Consider the following 21,012-nt stretch of genomic DNA (forward strand, 5'->3'; position numbering starts at 1 on the left):
GAACCGATATGGATGCATGTTCCTACAATTTTTGACCTTCATATATCTCAGGGTTGGTTGTTTCAATGGCGAGCCTTTCATGCTCCCTAGGTATCCTTCTGACAAAATTGTGCTGAAGGAGTTAGCTTGTCAAATGAATGTAGTACATGAGGCCCAATCTGAATCTCATAAAACAGGCTTAAGTACATTTGGTAGATATTCCATCAATTCTATCTACAAATCCAGAGCAATGGAAGAGGAGATGAGAAGAGTTACCATGAGGTTCTTCAAGGCTAGGAAGGACTTCGACTACAAAGGGATGAGAAATAAACTAAAGAAGGCATATATTAATGTGCATCAATTTGAATATTTTTGGGTTGATTGCGGGTCTTAACATGATATTAGAAAACTTGACTATTGTCGGTTAACATTTGATCAAATTAGGGAGGTTGACCTTGTCGATATTCCAGATGACTTAGAGGATGATGGCAATGTCCTAGATCTTTCCTATATTGACAACAAAAGTTTCCTCTACTCCTTTTCCTCTCATCCAATGGTCACAAAAGGAATGCACTTCCATCAAAGACCAGTTTCAAAGTATTCTTACAAATACAAATGTGTGCCTTTCAAGAAAAGGTATTCCATTGAAATGCTTCTCCTCTAGTTTTGATGATGACACTACTGGCCCAATGGGAAGAAGATCAAAAATTAGAACCAAGAACAAGCATGATCCCACTACTCCATCCAAGGCTCTCAAACTAAAATTCATAGTTGGAACTAAGAAAGGGAAAGACCAAGGAGAGCCATCAACCTCTAATGTTCATGAGACACAAGAGTCTGAAGTACCAGATGAACAGGTGGAGGGTGAGCATCCTAATGAAGAAATAATTATTGTTGATCAATTGGAAGAAGGGAAAGAAGATGAATAGGAAAAAGGTGAGTTTGATGAATAAGAGTTGCCACAAACAGATAAGTCCTTACCCCAAGTACCTCCTTCATCTACATTACGGGTTCCTATTTCTACCTCTGTTAGAGCCCCTAGTGGTCACGTGTATTTCTCCCATAAATGTTATCCATGTATTTTCTATTGGTGCTAGTAAGTTGCCCTAGATACTCCTCATGACAACATTGAGAATATTTTCTCATCTTTTCCCACTTTGTTTGAAGTCTCTACAACTACGTTAGGTAATTTTGACAAATTCATGAATGAGTCGGCTCCTAGGTCCAACGAATCATCCCTTGAAAATCCCACCAATATTGTCACAATGAAATATCCTATTGTAACCACCACCATTTAGGATTCTATCAATCCCTTTCAAGATGTGGTAGCAAGTGAGGATGATGATTCAACTTTACCACCTTGGTTATTGTCCAATGCGTCGAATAGAAAGAAGCAGGTAGTTTACCTTGGAGATTTTGATTCCAGTCAACTTGTCCCTATCAAACCCAAGACTATCAAGAAAGATAAAACTTTGTCAAGGGTAAAGGTAGTAAAAAAACATGAATAAATATGTCAAGATTGCTATCCCTTCTCCAGATGCAATTATTGGCCAAATCCAGGATTCAAACTATGTCATACAGAGGATTGATTTGGGGAAGCAAACTCGTGATTTTGTGGCGTAGGATGCTCGGTCAACCTTGGAAGCCCTAGTTTCCAGATATAATGAAGACAAGGCCAATAAGGATCAACTCAAGGCATGAATTAAGTAACTCGCCTCAATTCTTATTAAAGTGACTAAGTCCTCAAAAGCTAATGAACCAGTAGCCTCATCTTTGAATGAGCGGGTTATCAAAAGAGCTAAGTAAGTTGTAGCTCAGAGCAAAGTTGTAGGAAAATCAATGGATCAGATGATGAGCCAAGGCACACAACTCATAAGTTCATCCTGCACCATTGTCAACAATCTTGATGCTATGAGGATAGAGGTAAATAGCACCTTAGAGGTTTTCTCCCAGGAACTTGGAACACAAGAAAAGGATTTTGAATCCTGTTTGAAATTTGAATATTATGGTCTAGATGATCTCATACAAAATAGTGTTATCCCTTCACGACTCATGTACATTGAGCAGTGAGAAGCATTGGAGCATCAAATGAATATCCTAGAGCGCCTAGTCATGGATATGAGGAAGCCCCAAAAAGAATGTGTAGATAAGAAGAAAGAGATTGTTACAAAATTCTCTAAAATTCCATGTGCTTTCCTTGATGAGAATGAAAAAGGTGTTTAATGTGGATGAAGTCATCAAAGAGTTCAGCCTTCTCATGACTGCCAAAATTGATAGGGAGGACTTCTCTTTGTCCTCAATTGACAAATCACTTGATCTTCAGTTCATCTTGGATTTTCTAGATTCACTTATGAAGAAACATAAGAAGTGTTGCATTGACTTAGAAGATTCCATCATCAGAGCCAAGGTCATCACTGACAATACTCAGAGACCCGATGGAGTTCAAATGAAGAATGCTCTGTAGAAGTTAAAGGCATTCCAAAAGCGAGATTCATCTTAAGGAAAATGACACTTAGTCATTTTCATGTTTTTTCCAATGGCATTTTATTGTGTCCATTTACACTTTAGGTGTCATTTTGTAGTTGCGCATGTGCACCTGTTGAGTTCACAAGTCCTAAGTCAAATCGAACTCTTCTTTTGACTTAGTCCTAGATTTAGTTGTAATTTCCTATTTTCATGCTACACCCCTCTCATATATATATGAGGGTTATTATTGTAACAATGACCTTTTTTCCATTATTGTTTATGCAATGAAACTCTGCCAAAGTGAAGAGAAAATTGAAAGTTGGTGTTGATTTTGTAAATTTGCAATTTAATCAAGAAAGAGAGAAGTTTTTCATTCAAACTTTTTTTTTAGTACAATATTTATATGGTATGAATGTTCCTATGTCACTAGTATCATATGTTCTTGAATGATTAAAATTGGATATAGTTTTCAGTGCTAGATATTGAAGTGTTTTTGAGTTTTTGCAAGTAATCTTTGAGTTACTTTGGAAATTCAAGAATTGGGAACTGGTTGAGAGAAGGTTGCTTTAAGTCTTTGATCTTTTACAACTTACCTCTATAAATTGTATTTGAAAGATAAAAAATAGAGTCTTTGTGCTATACGGATTATCTGGTTAGAGTACAAGATCTTTTAATATATTTGTGAGTCTTTGAGCTGACAATATATTTGGGTAGAGTGATTGATAGGAGTTTAGTATACAAAAAGAATCTTTGAGTTATTAGGTGTGTATAATTCATGTCCCTAAGTCATTTTTAGAAAAAAGGGAAGTAATGAAAGACTTTGTCTTTTCACGGACACTTTACTTCCCAGGTAGATTAGTTTTGACATTATTGCAAGTTTTTAAGTTGTTTAAGGGAAATATATTCTTAAAAGAGAATTAGATAGAATTGGTTCTAAAGAAAGAAAATTAAGTTGTTATTGTACCTTGGATTAGTGTGAAGTTAGCATGTAGATAAAATAAAAAGTAACTATAGTAGAAAGGGGGAGCCTTCCCTTATAATTAGGAGGGATCATATAATGCCTTCTGAGAGATATCGTCCCAAGTGTTGTCGTGAAACACGCATTTTGTGAACCTTCATTAGTTTACAAAATTTTCACCCAACATATATATTATAAGGACCATAAAAGATGCAAATTAATAAAAATATACACAAGAAAGTAAGCAAGCATGCACAACAATGAAACATAAACATGATTTTACCCATATTCAAGTTGGAAATTGATTGATTGATGGTGATGGTGATGGTGATGGTGATGGTGATGGTTGGTGATGGTGATGGTGGTGGTGGCGGTGGTGGTGGCAGTGGTGATGGTGATGGTGATGGTGATGTTTTACCCATATTCAAGTTGGAAATTGATTGATTGATGGTGATGGTGATGGTGATGGTGATGGTGATGGTGATGGTGATGGTGATGGTGATGGTGATGGTGATGGTGATGGTGGTCGTGGTGGTCGTGGTGGTGATGGTGGTGGTGATGGTGATGGTGGTGGTGGTGATGGTGGTGGTGGTGGTGGTGGTGGTGGTGGTGGTGGTGGTGATGGTGATGGTGATGGTGATGGTGATGGTGATGGTGATGGTGATGGTGATGGTGATGGTGATGGTGATGGTGATGGTGATTTGGAAAGGACACATCCCAAAACAATGTGGAATGGAAAAGACCTATCTTGATGATGATAATGTGACTAGAGTGGATCAGGTTTATAACAAGGCTAGGAACAAAACTAAGGGATTTGAATAACCTGATAAATTACAAAGTAAGATTGCATGGATCGGTATTGTTGCATTTGGATGGGTTACTCTTAGAATTTGATGGACATGGAGGGATTTAGGATAGGTGGATTTGAGGCTCAAAACCAATGAAAATGGAGAACCAAGTTTTTGAATTACAATGAAAGGATTATGAATCGCTTACGAAGTGAATGGGAGGATGATTAAGATGTGATCTCCAAGGACTATATCACATATGAATAATATTTTGATGTTATGTGACCATAGGATGGACATGTCAATATATTTCCAAAAAATGTTTGAAATTTGTGCCCCAATCCTTATCAAGATAAAGGTAGGTAAGGGAGATGGGAAGAAATGACATAGATTGAATGAATAAGAAATTTCATGACAAAAGGCAAAAAAGATGAGACAAATTGTATCCAAGTTTAGTGGTCCACAAAGATAATTGATTCTACACCATGATGTTTATTTGTTGTACTTATCGAAAGCATCATATGAATTATTTTCACTATTGGATGTATTATTTCTCTTTAATTTTTCTCTTCCTTTTTTGAATTTTTTACTTATTTATGTTTTTGGTATTTTTTGGGATGTCATTGATCTTTAGATGATTTGTAATTGTTTTGGTTCACTTGTTGGTGTTAATATAGGTTTTGGTATCATGATATGCCTATAATGACTTGTACAAATGAGTTTCCTTGTCAAGATCATGGTTCTTGTATATAACCCATGGAGGTCATGATGATACTTGTTGATAAGTTAGGGTTGGGCTTATCCAAATATGCACATTGCGATAGAGTACTATGAGAATCCTTATGATAAAATGTTTTTGATTAAAAAGAAGGAGTGTTAGCTAGGGCGTCGACCCTGAACATAGTCAGAGACTATCAAAAAGACAAAACAAACCAAGGGAGAAAGCCCCTTTACAATAAATAGATCAAAAAACAAACTAGACCCAACTCAAGGAGGGGAAGAGACACCCAAACCTTGAGAGAGAGAGGCTGGGACAAGGGGGAAAGACCTCCCCTTTTGCCTTCGATGAACCACAGTCCAGGCGATACAATCATTAGGACCAAGAGAGAGATCAGGTGGAAGTGATTCAGTAGAGTTGTGATCAGAAGTAGTTACAGAGTGTTGTTGTAGAACCACAATAGGAAGCTGAGAAACAATGACAGATTGTTGTAAGGTAGGTTGTCGAAGCATAGCAACACCAGAAGCAGACTCAACAGTAGTAGAACAAGGTCGTTGAACAACAGTGAGAGGGTCAGTAGAAGGTTCAGCGACAGTGAGAGGATCTTCATCACAGGAAGAAACATCATCCTCATGGGAGGAACAAGTAGTATCCAATGCATTAATAGTCAAATGTTCAATGGTGGCATCTTTCCACCAAGTAGCAACACCCTTATAGCGAGGAAGAGAACAATCTGAATCATGATGCCCTGTTGAGAAACATTTTTGACAACGGAAGGGCAGGCCCTCATAATCCAATGACCGAGACCAAGGCATATCCCGAACCATAAGAACAACATCCTTGGGGAGAGGCGAGGAGATTTCGATGTCAACCAACAAGCGAGAAAAGGTAGAGTGCCCCATTGAAGACATGGCCTCATCCACCTTCAAGAAATGACCAATGGAGTTGCCAATGGCCTTGTAGTAGGAGAGTTCCAAAAAATGGAGAGGGAGATTAGGAAGGCGGACCCATATTGGATGCACAAACAATGATTCAGTAAGGGGATTAAAAGAGGTTGTCCAGGGCTTGACAGAAAAAGAGCTATCTCCCTAAGCCCACACTTTGTCCAAAACCAAGTTTCTATCCAAGGTAGAAGTAAAGGATGCAATAAAAAAACCCTTCCCACAAGGAAAGAGCTCAATGTTGTGGGCAATCAGGGGTTTCCAAGAGTTACTCACCCAACGATGGAGATCTAGAAGAGAGGGCCAGAGCCCAGAAAACTTGCACACCAAAGCATTACTCTGATAGAAGTTAATATTGTCCACAACATCCTGGCCACAAACCACCACAATGGAAGATTTGGCACGGGGAAGGGGACGAACCCCCTTAATAGTAGAAGCTTTAGCCGCACGAGTGTAACTTCTTCCACCAGAAAGAGGAGGAGGTCTGGGAGCATCCACACCTTTTCCAGCAAAAGTAGTACCTGAAGAAGTAAAAGTGTCCTTAGTAAAGGGAAGACCCCCCACGCCAGAGCCCACAGGAGGAGGGGGAAGGTTTGAGCCAGCCAAAGCATCAATGGGAAAGACAACATCAGCCGACACAGAGCAAGAGGGCAAGGGAAGGTTGCCAAGGAGGGGGGAAAGTCTGCAGACGAGGGCATGTGGGCAGAGATGGACAGAGCATCCCACACACCAAACCCAGCACCAGTAGCAAAAGCATCGATCGTGATCGAAGTGGGAGAGTCGTTGCTGGGGAGCGAGAGGAGCAGGAGAGACATGATAAAATGTTTCTTCCAAGATATCACAGATTTGTGAAACAGGATTTTAGGATTTTAAGCAAAATTGGATTGTGAGGTGGGATGGTAGATATTGATTGATTATTTGGCATTTTAGGTGTAAGATGTTTTAATTACCAACTTTAGATAGTGGATGATGGAGGTATTGTGATTATGTTTGGACTCAATACTTGTGTACGCCTTGCATGGTAGGAACGATAACCATTTTGAAGGAGATGGAAACTTGTTATATGCAGGACACCTATTTTCTTGTGGCTCCACTTTTTGATTGACTTTTGGATTTGGATTTTTTACTTTTCTTGATCTAGTTTTTTTAAGGATCCATTTTGGCTTCATTTGTAATGCCCCACCAAGGAACCCTAGAGGATAAGAGAAAACTATACAATAAATGCATGAAAATATTTTTTTGAAGTAATAAAGTATCATTATGCATTAAATATACAAGTGTAATTCTCGACCTCAAGATAAGGTCAACTATTTGTTAACCAACTATGCACATGTAGAAGTCTAAACTCATGGAACTCCATTTGAGATAGATTAAGTCACCTCTACAAAATCCCTGATGTCCCTACCTTAGAAACACATCCAATACTAGGTCAATAACTTATGAATCACAAGCAGGTGACTAAATCAACCTCCACCACTAAACCAAAATATCTATGTTCATTTTAAAACACCAATGGAAATGTTCCTATGATAACATCACGATATATCAAGAATAGAGAAGCATATGAGATTATACTTTGTGCCTGATTCCAACACTAGTGCACGTAAAGCAATACAAATACATGTCCAATAGTAATTATTACATCCATCTCCAATTGGAGTTTTCAATACATACATGATCAATGATACAATACATGTTCCAATATGCAAATGATTACATCATATACGAAAGAGAAAAGAATGAAAAGAATCCAGTGTTGAGGATGGAGGTAGAATCCATCAAGCCAGTCACGAACCAAGTCCTCCAATCCCCAAAAGTGGTTGGAAACACCACCTGACCATGTGGTACCCTTAGGTCCACCCCACTATTCTCTTGGAGATAGTCACATGACCTAAATAGTCATACAAGTATACAAGGGAGGGTAAGAGGATTACACAAGAGCCAAACATGGAGCAAATTCTCAACATAACATATCAACCCAACAAGATTCATTAAGCCACAACAAGATGATAGTAAAACTCACATCAAAGAGAAAAAATCAATTAAAAGGTGTCTAAGCAACAAATAGTACCAAAAGAATGAGGAATCATCCTTAGTCAGCAATAATAAGGGCAAGGAGGCACCCATAAGAGAAACACCAAATTTATCATACAACATATATCACAACAATATAACCAAAAGATCAAGCAATAGTAAATCCATAGGGTGTTACTCAACTATCAAGACCTAGATACTAGAGTGCTACTGAAGGGAGTGTCATCATGTGTTCTCATGAGGAGGCACCACATGGAACTGAGCATTCTCTCATATGGACAAGAATGATGATCATGCAAGTGCAATTGCTACATGTGTGGGTATGTCTCTTTGGACAAGTCCCAATCGCTCCTTGTGCGGGCATGCCTTCCCAAGTTATCCTTAGCCTTGCACTGGCACTCAAGGCATGCTTGGGGAAGCAATTATCTTGATTAATTTTTATCCCATCCTAATTTAATTATTATGTTATCACTTGTAATATTCTCACTCTCCATTGAGTTACCCTACAACCACTTTGGGCCCCAACCTCCAATGAGAGTCACTCCCATGACCCACTCTAGTACCTAGACCTAGGCTCCTCCCATTCAATTGAATGAGGAATCAAAATAAAACACAATGCAATTATTCACCTTTTCATATTCTCAATAACATCAAATGTCTCCTTTACAGAAGTCATCTCAACCATATACAAGGCATACTCCATTGGTCAATATATTAAGAGAAAAAACCCAGTTGATCCCATAATCAAATAAAATCAAATAAAATGATACAAGACATAGATTTCAATATTTCCATAAGGAATTCAAGCATTCACAACACTTGCTCATAGCAAGAACTACCAAATCAATACACCCAAAAAGATACAAGTCAAGTATCAACGCCAACTTCAGTGCAAATATCACATACTATATGTCACACACATGGGAATCATGCATGGATGAGATCAATACATAAATTACATACTAATCATCTCAACACATCATATTCACCATGCATAACAATGCATTTCAGTAGAACTAATCAAGAAGTGACCATAGGGCCTCAAAAGAAAGGAAATAGATTTGAATTGATCTTAAATCTAGTATACAATCATGATTCTTTGTGTCACAACATAAAATCATACAAAAACCATCATGATACACTCTCATCAAGGTCAGTTAAGTCCCACAAATCAACCTAGAGGCAAAACAAGACCAAATGAGGACTACAAACCAAAACTAATCAATGGTGCCACATTGTTGATCATATGTGCCACTTTGGACATCAATTGTGCCATTATGGGAATAAGATGTGCCACAAAATAGAAGATGTGTTATTCTGATAATTAGATGTGCATCAGCATGGTAGATGCGCCAAACTGTATCAGATGCACATTTAGGCTCTAGGAGACTAACTAGGGCATCTAGTTTGACCAAAATAAAACATGAGAGGTCAAATTGGGGACCAATTCATTTGAAAACTACATCATGACAACTCAAAAAAAAATCAAAACACCCATACTATATTCCCACAAAAATTGGGCAGCATTTTCCCAAGAACACCCCATTTTCATATTGATTTTCCAAACCCATAATAAAAACTACCAAGCAACTCATCAAACACATAAAAGATTGGATTCCATTGCTCAATAAGTTTCAAAATCACATTACAACACATTGCAATAATTCAAAGAGATCAAATTGAAAGACAAGAAGGAGATTGAAGTGTCCTACCTCAAATTGGAGAGAAACTTCATAAACAAAGTGCATTCCACACCGTCCACCAATGGCCTCGAGATTCAAACAACAACATGGCCTCCTCAGTCCCAAACTATCAACACGCTTTAACTTATATTTTGTAATGGATATTTTTCATTTTGGAAGAGAGAGACTAACCCATCATTCTGTAGTTGGAAACCATCAATGTTTGTCATTTTCTCATTTATGAGAAAGCCTACTTTAACAAATGTAGATGATCCTATCTTATAAGATACTAGATATTTATCCTTGGTTGTGCATGTTGTTTATTGACCATTTAGTATGCTCATATGATCCACTATAGCTTTCGTATCTTCTTATTTTACGTGATCCATATCATTTGTTTGATTGTATACATGTTTAAGGGAGTCAAGTGTCTCATCTTATGAAATGGAGGTGTTTGGAAATGGATAAGACTAGATTTAATTTTTTTATCATGAACAGGATGTAGGTGGATGAGGGGATGATCTTGTACATCTTGATCATAAGTAGGATATTGATAAAAGATAGGTTCATCTTGGAAATTATGAATAGGAATAGGATTCTGATTAGATATTGGATTAACATGGATAGCATGATTGTATAGGGGATCTTGATCAAATATTGAACTATCATCAACATCAAATATTTGATGGGGCACATAATGGTATTTGTTCTAAGGTCTCTTTTTTATAGACATGATCTTCATTTATGATAGGACACATTTGAGCATTATTTTGACCAATTTATTGACATGTGCATACTTTCTTATATGATATGAAGATTGTTCATATTTTGTGATGCTAGTGATTGGTAAATGAGTAAATTCTTTGTGTGGATTGAATGAGGATGTTTTATGATTATGAATTTTTGACTTGATGAATTTGAGGTATGTGAGGGGTTTGGAATCTGCATATTCCATAATATATTTAGATTAGATGGGATTAATGATAAGGTGTGATAGAATTACCTTGTTAGTGTGTTGGATATTATGATAATTTTTAATAAGCACTTGGATAAAATACCTAAAGGCTTATTCATTGAATGGGTTTTTATATTGGGATGGTTTAATGGATAAAGGATTGGGATAGGATGTGGAGGCTATAATAATTTCTTGATTTGGTGATGGAGACGAGGATTTGTGACATAGATGGGAGATAAGGATTTGGGATATGGTTTGATTTTGACAAAAGATTTTTGATGGAAGATTGGTTTCTCTTATCAAGATTAGGATGACGGTGAGCAATGAATGTGCATTAATGATTAGTGATATAGCTTGTGACAACTAGTTCTTGATATTGAGGGTAGATGGATGGGTGACCATAGCTTGTGATTTTTTGAAAAGGTGGTTGTTGGTATGGAGGTTAGATAGATAGGTTGCTAGAGTTTGTGGTTTGTTGGTATATATAGTAAATGGATTGATGACCAAGAATTGTGGCTTCTTGTTGATGGGGTGGTTATTGGTGTATTGTTGTTTTTATGGGGGTAGTTGTTGTGGATATGTCAATCATTTTGTATGTTTGGGGTTGTTGATATGTGTGGGGTTATTATTGATATATCTAGGGAATTGCATATACTGTTGTTTTTTGTGGTGCTATAGAGGGGATTATGATATATTGTGATTGTTGTTGGATAGATTGTGGTGTGTTTGGGGGTAATGTGTAATATTTTTCTTATAATGAGGTTTGTTGGTAGTTAGGTTGAGATGTAGGAAGTGTGAGGTAAGACATTATGGGCTATTACAAAAAAAATGTAATATGAAATTATAGCTAAGTGGATAAGTGATTTCTATATACCATTATGTGAAAATTTGATAAATTGATGGTAGGTGGAGGATATTGCTTACATGGCATGAATCCATGGATGACCAAGGAGGATGTTATATGGTAACTCAATTTCAATGACATGCATCATAGTATCTTGTAAAATTTGACCAACTTAAAGGGGAAGCGAGATTATGCTTTTAATTTCTCTTTTTGCTTCATCTTATGATTTGATAACTTTCTTCTTTTATACTTTTGTGTTGTCACTTGAATATCCAAATTTTTTATGAGCTTTTATGTACATATATTTAAAGTAGACCCGCCATCTATAAGGACTCGTTTGACCTTATGTTTGTCAACAATTATCTCTATATAAAGTGCTAGTTATGAGATGATTCTAGAGATGACATGTCATTTGGAATGAAAGCAAGGTGATATGAAGAAGATAATATCTATGAGGGCTTGTAATTGGGATTCATATTAATAGGAACTTTGTGACTAAATCTCAAATATTAGTCTAATATGCACCTGAAATTAGAGGGTGATCTAAGAAGCTCAAAGATAGAGATTTAGCATTAGACCCTTTCCAAGATGCTCAAGAAAATTGTATTGGTGTGATATGGTGGAAATGGGTATTCACTAGTTTAGCTATGTAAACAAGGAATTATCCTATTTCCAATACTAATTACATTAAAGGAAGGTGAAGTCAATAGATTCACTCTCAAAGGATGAATGTTGATTGAATTTTGTTTGTCCCATTGCTTGAGTTGAAAATGAGCTATTGATAGATGTCAATTGAATGCAATATCTAGGGCTAAAGGTGTAAAATTGACATAAATCAGCGTGCATAAGTATTTTTAGGTTTGATATGTCAACATGTGTACAAATCTAGAATAAAGAAGATGAGAAAAAACTATGTATGGAATCTGACCCTGAAAATGCAGGACAATGGTGCTCTCGACGACCTTGTCTTCAAAATGTCGGATGCTGACAACAAATATATTTTTGAGATCATAATGCAATCCTGAATGCCCTCCCAAAGTTTTTTCATAAATTTGTCAAACATAGGTGAGTGGAGCAACCTTTTGCTCCACTTTTTGCCTCAACAAAAGCAAGATCTTGTTGTCCCTATCTACTCTACCTAATTTTGAAATTGTAGCTATAGATCCTACCACCCGCACTTACAAAAGAGAGAAATGTGTTGTGGATAGGGGTTTGCCTAGGACAAACCTTGGATTTGGAATTAGCCCTTCAATTAAATTGAAATGCTTAATGTTTTACCTCATATATGTTGTAGTTGATGAAGGTTCATGATGCAATTCTCCTTAAATGTGATCACAAGTGTTGATGTAGTAACATGACATGACATGACATGACATGACAAGACAAGACATAAGTGACTTAATCATAAACACATGCTTGCATGAAGATTGATGTAATTTGTTGCTCCATAATGTCTAGATCTTGAAGAATGCTTGAAGGATATGGTGGGATGAAATGTTTCATTGCTTCTCAATGAATTCTTGTGTATGATAATGAATGTGAATGATGTAGAGGGATAATGGATACCAAAATGAATGAAATAATTCTCTTATATAGGGTTTTCAAGGTATTTCACCAATTAGACTGACCTCCAATGGTCAAATTGATGCATCGTGATCAAGAAACGACTAGTTTGAAGTGGAAACCATGATATTTAAATTCGGACTCAATTTTGGGGGACAAGGACATCTCAGGCGCTCTTATCTAAGACAAGGACACCCCAAACACCCATTTCCACCCAAAACAAGGTGAACAGGTTGATGATGGGGTGCACACAACTCAAGATATAGTTCTAGGTCACCATGCAGACAAATGACATTATTTTTGAGATAAAATGATGGAAATACGCTTGGATAAGGACACACAAATGAGACAAAAATACGTAAGGAAAATAGACAAACAAAGACAAAAGACACACAAAAGGGGTTAGTACTAAAAACAAAGGCTCCAAGTCAACTAGTTGAAGAGACCTTGATAATAAAAATGTCTCAAAGTTTGCTAATATCATTCTTGGAATGTTATTGCAAGAGCACAAATTGTCACATGGAAAGAGAAAGAGCATACATCAAGCGATGAACCCTTCAATCCAATGTTTAGCAAAGTGTGTTATGCTATAAGTTCATGGGGAGGGGGAAAGGAAACACGGATTCCACTTGCTAGGTGATCCATGGAAGAGAGAGCGAAGGAACATGGATTCCATAGGCTAGCAAGTTGCATTATGCTAGGTGATCCATGGAAGCACAAATTATCATGGGACAAAAAATTTTGTTATGTTGTGCGATCCATGTGGATGGAAGAGTTTAAATAGTCTAGCAAGTTGTGTTATGTTGTGTTATCGATTGGTGCAAATAGAAAGGAAATATTTTTCCAAGTGAATCTTTCTTATCACAAGGAAAAAAACTACAAAGAAGGTATTATTAGGAAATCGCAACTAAGATAACCAAAAAATGAATAGTATGTAAGGAAATCCACAAAAGAAATTAAAATTAAAGATTTTTGCCAAGCAAAAATTTCTTATCACAAGGAAAACAACTACAAAGAAGGTGTTATTGGGACACCACAACAAGGATAACCGAACAAAGCATGGTGTTCATAAGGAAATCCTGCAATATTGAATTAAAAACAAGAAAAAAGGAGGCCACATATATGCCCCCCTTAAGATGTCAACATAGCCCTATGTTGACCTCTTAAGGAAAGAAAAGACAAGGACAAACACCTTCAAAACCAAGGAGATATCCTTTAACCAACAATTTACATCACTCTAGGCTAAAGAGGTATGACTCTTGAATCAAGGAAGAGATAGTTGTAAAATAAGTATCTTGCAACAACTGTAAAGGGATCCTTTTGAGGGATGCATAGTGAAAGGAAGAAGAGATCTTTGCCTAAATATTTCTACCTCTAACAAATAAAGGATATCTTTAATAAAAATGACATCTTTGAAAGGGGAAGGAAACTAATAATACAAATGTTCCCCATTGATAGGAAAAAGTGGTTTCGTAGTGAAGGATTGCACACTTTCACTAAGGATAGATTTCTCTTAAAAGACATATCATCTCAAGTAAGGAATAGGTCTTAACCAAGGGACACACATGTACTTGCATGGAGGATAATTATATGCAGGAAAAAACATCAAGTTATGAAAGAAGCAACTCAACAAAGGAAAAGGAAATCCTTGAAAAAGAGAGAAGATTGAAGCATTATTCTTGGCCCCCAAACATTGAGACAACAATAAGAAAGATTATTATGTTACTAACCAAGTATGATTACACATTAAATTGTACCAGCATGAATGAAAAAGAGTCTCCAAAAGACAAACTACCAATGTTACATAGTGAGGAGCAACATAATAAATAAAGGGAGAGATCTTCATCTATACTTTTAATGGTACTATTAGCGACGATTTTTTTAATTTCATCTTGGAAAACAGGACATTCATTTATAAGATGGTCATTAATTTGATGATATGTGCTAAAAGGATTATTGCCTTGATTAGGTTTATAGACTCTTCTTTTCTTCCCCAAATAAAGGGATATTTTATGATCTTTAAGGAGATCATCCATAGATATTTGAGGTGACAAGTGCGGATATCATATGCCTTAGCTAGTGCATTGTAAGTGAATATCTATAGGGACCTTGATCCTTGTTATAACATTACAAGGCCTTGTCCACTAAAGCCTTGTTTAGAAATCATATCATATCCAACGTCATAAAATATTTTCAGTTGTGAAGGAGGACTTCTTTGTAATTCGTTGTGTAAGGACATGTTGAACAGCCAAAGAGATGAATAGATGAGGAAGGAATATTCTTTGTAAGAATATTATCATTTCTATCACCATTATTCATGTCCTCTTTGTTAGGTTGGGAAGAAGTATTCTCGTCATCTAAAGCTTCATCTCTACTTAATGTTATGTTAGGAGATTGTTCATGAATAAAATGCATAATAGCATATTGCCTTAAAATATGTTGATGATGAAGATAAGCTCTAGGAGAATAAGGAGGATAGAGAGGGATAGATGTGTTGGAATCAAGGAACACTTAGAGAGGGCGGGGGGGGGTGTGAGTCAATGTTCTACAATCTTTAACTTAATTAAATTGTTCTTTCAACCGCTTAATCCATATGAACAAAATAAAGATGCAAGAACATAAAGTAAATAACCACAACATCATAACACCCAATTTTGTGTACATTGAAACCCGGTTAAGGTAAAAACCATGGTGGGTATGAACCTGCAATATGAGTATACTCTGCAAAAGTATAGAAATATTGCAATTAGGGAATGCACATGCATTCAGGCACACTGCCTAGAGGTCATTGCTCAAAAGAGAGAGGCTCACTAGCTACAACTTAAATACAAAGGTTACAAATATTTTGAACTGATGAATAGAATCTAAAAATGCCAAAGGACGATTTCGGTTAAGCACAATACATGAATTTCATATACCTTATCTTTCACTGCTCTATTACACTATTCTACTATAATATAGAGCACCAATCTTTATCCTTCACATGTGAAACTATGCACAATAGATCACTAACACCTTCCATGCATCCATAATGGTCAAAACCATCACTCTTATATGTTTGCAACAAGAAATCATATCGACTAAATGTCCGCTCAAGAACATTTCATTATTTTATGAACTATGTACAAATCAGCGGCAAAACCTGAACTCAAATGCTAATGTGGACCAAAATAATTGATCACATGCTACTACATATGTTGGCTAAACATCCTTGATCACAAAAACAATCTCCAAAGTCACTCCACTTAATCCACATAAGGATCAACTACACAAGTCAGTCATTCTGCATTGTCAAACCAAAACCCAATACACTAGATCTTCTAACTCGCACATCAATCATCACCGAGGCTAAAATTTTGGAATAAGGTACTCTAGACATCCATCTATCTTCCCTCTAATCCGCAACACAAAATATTAATCCAAAACAAAATAACAACCAAAATACCAAACACTGTCAAATGCTCTGTTCTAGGCTTGTCGAACTTAAACCAATTTTCAATTTGACTTCAGAGTATGAGAAAATCATTCGCTACGGATGGGTACACTGACTTGAGTTTCCATCAATGACAACAACTGAAAACCCTGTGTACTGTCTCTTGTCAATGTTAAGATGTACTAAGATCAACATGTTTACCTAGTCCCTCTTGCACCAAAGTATCTTTGTGAGAAGAGGATTGTTCAATGTGACACTTCAATGTTGCATCTCCATTGGAGAGATCAATGATAAGATTATTGATTCAAGTTCCTCATGAATAAAAGATACTCTAGGAAGGGTACAAGTATGATTCATTTCAATATCATCTCTAATATTAGCAAGGGTTCCATTTGAAACATCTACCAAAGCTTTTATAAAATCCAAATATTCTATTAACTTCTTTTAAAATATCATCATATAGCAACATGAAATATGTATGAAAGATTTGAGAAATGACTTGAATGTAGAAAAAATATTTGAAACCTTCATGATGCAATACATTAAAGGTGTATGAATGAATGCAAGCAACATGAAGTGAAAGAAGCTATTATCCAACATGTGATTTTGATAAAAATAGCTAATGAGAAATGTAATCACATGTGAAATAGAAAACTAATTAGATTTTGTAAATTTCATGATGAAAAATTGAATAAAAAAACACCCAATTAGTAATATATGAGGTGTTAAAAGCATTGGGTTCACCAAAATCTAATGTGGCAGAAATGGGTATTCACTAGTTTAGCTATGCAAACAAGGAATGAGCCCATTTCCATAGCTCATTACATTAAAGGGAGGTGAAGTCAATAAATTCACTCCCAAAGGATGAATGATAATTGATTTTTGTTTGTCCCTTTATTTGAGTTAAAAATGAGATATTGAAAGATGTGAATTGAATGCAAATCTAGGGTTGAAGGTGTAAAATTGACATAAATTGGCGTGCATAAGTAGTTTCAGATTTGATATGCAAACATGTGTATAAATTTGGAATAAGGAAGATGAGATTAACTTGTGATTGGAATTTGAGCCCAAAAGTGTGGGACAATGGTGTTTTGGGTGACCTTATCCTCAAAGTGTTGGATGCAAACAACAAATCTTTTTGGGTATTATAATGGAGCCCTAAATGACCTCCTAAACTTTTGTCAGAAAGTTGTCAAACATAGGTGTGGGGCAACCTTGTTCTCCACTTTTTTCCTCTGAAATAGTTGTATTTGGTTGACTCTATCTAATATGCCTGATTCTACAATTGTAGATTCAGATCCTGCCACCTGCACTTGCAAAAGAGAGAAATGTGTTGTAGCTAGGGGTTTGCCTAGGTCAAACCCTGGGTTTGGAATTAACCCTTGATTTGAATTGAAATGCTAAAGTAAAATTTTGAATGTTATACCTCATATGTATTGTAGTTGATCAAGGTCAGTGATGTAATGCTCTTTGAATGTGATGACAAGTGTTGATGCAATAACATGACATGAAATGAAAAAACATAAGTGATTCAATCATAAACACATGCTTACATGAAAGTCGATGTAATTTTCTACTCCATAATGTCTAGATCTTGAAGAATGCTTGAAGGATATGTTGGTATGAAATTTCGCCTTGATGCTCAATGAATGCTTGTGGATGATAATGAATTTTAATGATGTAGAGGAATGATGGATGTCAAAATGAATGGAAGAATTCTCTTATATAGGGTTCTCAAGGTATTTCACTGATTAGGCTAACCTACAATGTTCAAATTGAGGCATTGTGATCGAGAATCAACTAGCGAGAAGTGGGCACCGTGATACTCAAATTTGGGCCTAGTTTTGGGGAAAGGACATTTGGGCACCCTTGTCCTAACAAGGGCACACCAAACGCCCTTCTCCACCAAAAACAAGATGAACAAGTCGAGGATAGGGTACACACAACTCAAGATATGGTTCTAGGTCACCATGCAAACATATGACCTCAGTTTTGAGGTAAAAAGCTGAAAATGGGATTAAATAAGAGGTAAGATGGGACACACTAAGGCAGGGGCACAAAAAGTGGTGTAGATTGTACAAGGTTACAATTTATGATGCTAGGGTATCTTGTCGATAAGACTAGGGTCTCCCTTAAATGGTGACTCAACCAAACTTAGTGGTGGCAACATAGTTAGGACCTTTAGTGGTGATAATGTTGACTTGTGGATTGACTTGTTTGATATGACCGACTAATGAGTCATACGAGGTGTAATATAGGTATTATCTTTCTGATTACCTTGGTTTGTACCTTTCTTTATATTGGGGGCTAGTTTTGGTCATAATTAGGCAATAGATCTCGATAGATACCTAATTCCTCATTAGGCGAGGAGGATGACTAAACTTTCACTATAATTTTTTTGTGATCAATAAGATCTTGGACATTATTTTTGAGTTGCACGAACTTAAAAAAGGTATGACCTTTAACCTAATCATATTTGTAGTATTCATTATCCTTATACTAGTTGGTTTTGGTTTTCTTCGTCAAAAGGTTGAGTGTATGGATATCTTGTTGGCATTATGTGAACCGGTATGAGGACATAATGACATTGTATGTTGTCATTGATGTCAAAATGTTGAAGAGAAGAGAACCGGTATAACACAGTGAACCGGCATTTGTGCCAAAGTGAAGTGGTGTGTTTGTTTAAGGTGAACCGACATGTGGTTATGGAAACCGGCACATGGAAGCTTTGTATGACTACCGGTTGGTAGTCTCAACTTCAGGGTCTCCGGTTGAAGTGCTTCAAGCCTGTGTGGCTCAACCGGTGACTTTGTGTGATGAGTTAGCATTGTAACGAAGAACAGATCGTGTTGCCACGTCAGCCTTGTGCACGTGAAGGATCTTGCATGAAGGAGATTGTTCCCATCTACCTCGGGAATGTGCGAAGCCTGTAAACGGTGATAACGCGTGATGGGTTATCAGCCGCCATGAAATCGGTGGAAAAAGAATGATGGAGAATGTCTTGAGATTGGATCAAGACTGCTGCATTTAATGCAATATGCTCAACGGACAGGATTGAACCGTTTGAATTCCTTAACCTAACAGGTTTAGGGTTTAGGGTTTATGCTACCGACCTATCTGTTTCCTATAAGGTCGATGTTGTGTTTCTTTCTGAGGTTGTTGGGAAAAGTTGTGTGTGTGTATCCAAGAGAAGAGATACGCGATTCTTGCCAGACCAGATGAGAGAAGTGATACCTGCAAAGTGTAAGTGCAGAAGGTGAAGAGGAGCTAAAACGGATCCGCATTGGCATTGAGTGTTGCTACTAGATCATTGTAATACTTGTTGATCTCTAACCACCTCAACAGTTGGGAAAACCCTTAACAGGGTAGCTTTAACTGGCTTGCTGTAAATCCTTTAACAAGGTGACTCAAAACCATTGAGTTCTTGAAATCCTCTAACAAGGTAACCTTTAACAAGGTTTAACCCTTAACCGGGTATTCTAGCCATCCCTTAACCGGGTGATCCCTAACAGGATCGGTTCCTAACAGAACCTATTGTATCAGTCTTTAACCGAACAAGGCTCCTAACAGAGTAGACTTCTAAAGAGTTCAAAAACAAGCTTGTGGGTATTCATCCCCACCGTGGTTTTTCCCAGTTGGGTTTCCACATGAAAAATATGTGTGTCATATGTGATGTCTTTTTCATGTGATGATATGTTGTTTTCTGTCAAGCGGTGAATCATGTTGATCTAGTTGTTTATATATATGTATCTTTGATGGTAGATTACCTGTTCATACACTAGGGTGAAATGAAAATGAGGTATTAGATTGTATGAGAAGATAAGTGTCAACCGGTTTATGCTTGTCTCAGTTACTCTGGGTTTTGCCGATTGTACTCTGTTCAAGACAGGTGTTACTGTTTGTCTGCCTAAGCACAATGTCTGCTGACAAACCGGTTTAGGATTGTACTTTTGTCTGTACTGATTCACCCCCCCCCCCCTCCTCAGTACCGGTTTGGTACTATCCGTTCATCATTGAGTTATCGTATCTATCATGTTTGATTTGATAAGTTTTTTGAACACTATTTCTATTGATTCCCCTAGAGGAGTCTATTTGTGTCTTTGTATTGTAGGGGATCTTGATGGACCTTTGGGTATGGTAATAGGATTTTGTTGTAGGTCATTGTGAATATTGAGGTTGGCTTGTTTTGGTACTATTGGTTCAATTTGGTAAATTTAGTATTAGCGACCCCAAAAATTATATTATTTTTATTCTTAGGCCAAAATCTAGGTCTACCAATAGTATAATTTATATTTTCCTCAGAATTATTATATATTTTGACTATTCCCTTAGCAATAAGGGATTTATCTATTGTAACTCATTTCTCAATAATCTCATCAAAAGTTGTGACACAAATGACCTATAAATGAAAGGCCATTTCTAGGATAAGGTTCATGATGAAGATATTGGCAAGTTTCTTTTTAGGTATAACCCATGGGAAGTGACTAGTGAGACTTCCCCATCTTTGTAAGGAGGTAAAGCCCTCACCATTTATTTTTTTGACTATGCACAAGTCAATAATTGAAAGTTCATGTTCTATGTTGTAAGAAATTATTTTCAATTTTTTTGACAAAATATGGAGAAGTGTTATGCCACTAATATTGCATCTACA

General features: G+C 36.7%; 1 long non-coding RNA gene across 1 annotated transcript in view; it reads right to left on the reverse strand.

Moving 5' to 3' along the window:
- Positions 1–7,437: 7,437 nt before the first annotated feature.
- The window catches only part of LOC131063547 (uncharacterized), a 35,262-nt gene continuing 21,687 nt past the window's right edge, over positions 7,438–21,012 (reverse strand). The window contains exon 3 of the long non-coding RNA XR_009111087.2: positions 7,438–7,741. This is a non-coding gene — a long non-coding RNA (uncharacterized LOC131063547). The remainder of the gene's footprint in view (positions 7,742–21,012) is intronic.

This window comes from Cryptomeria japonica, chromosome 4 (genome assembly GCF_030272615.1).
Source record: "Cryptomeria japonica chromosome 4, Sugi_1.0, whole genome shotgun sequence".
Taxonomy (NCBI): Eukaryota; Viridiplantae; Streptophyta; class Pinopsida; order Cupressales; family Cupressaceae; genus Cryptomeria; species Cryptomeria japonica.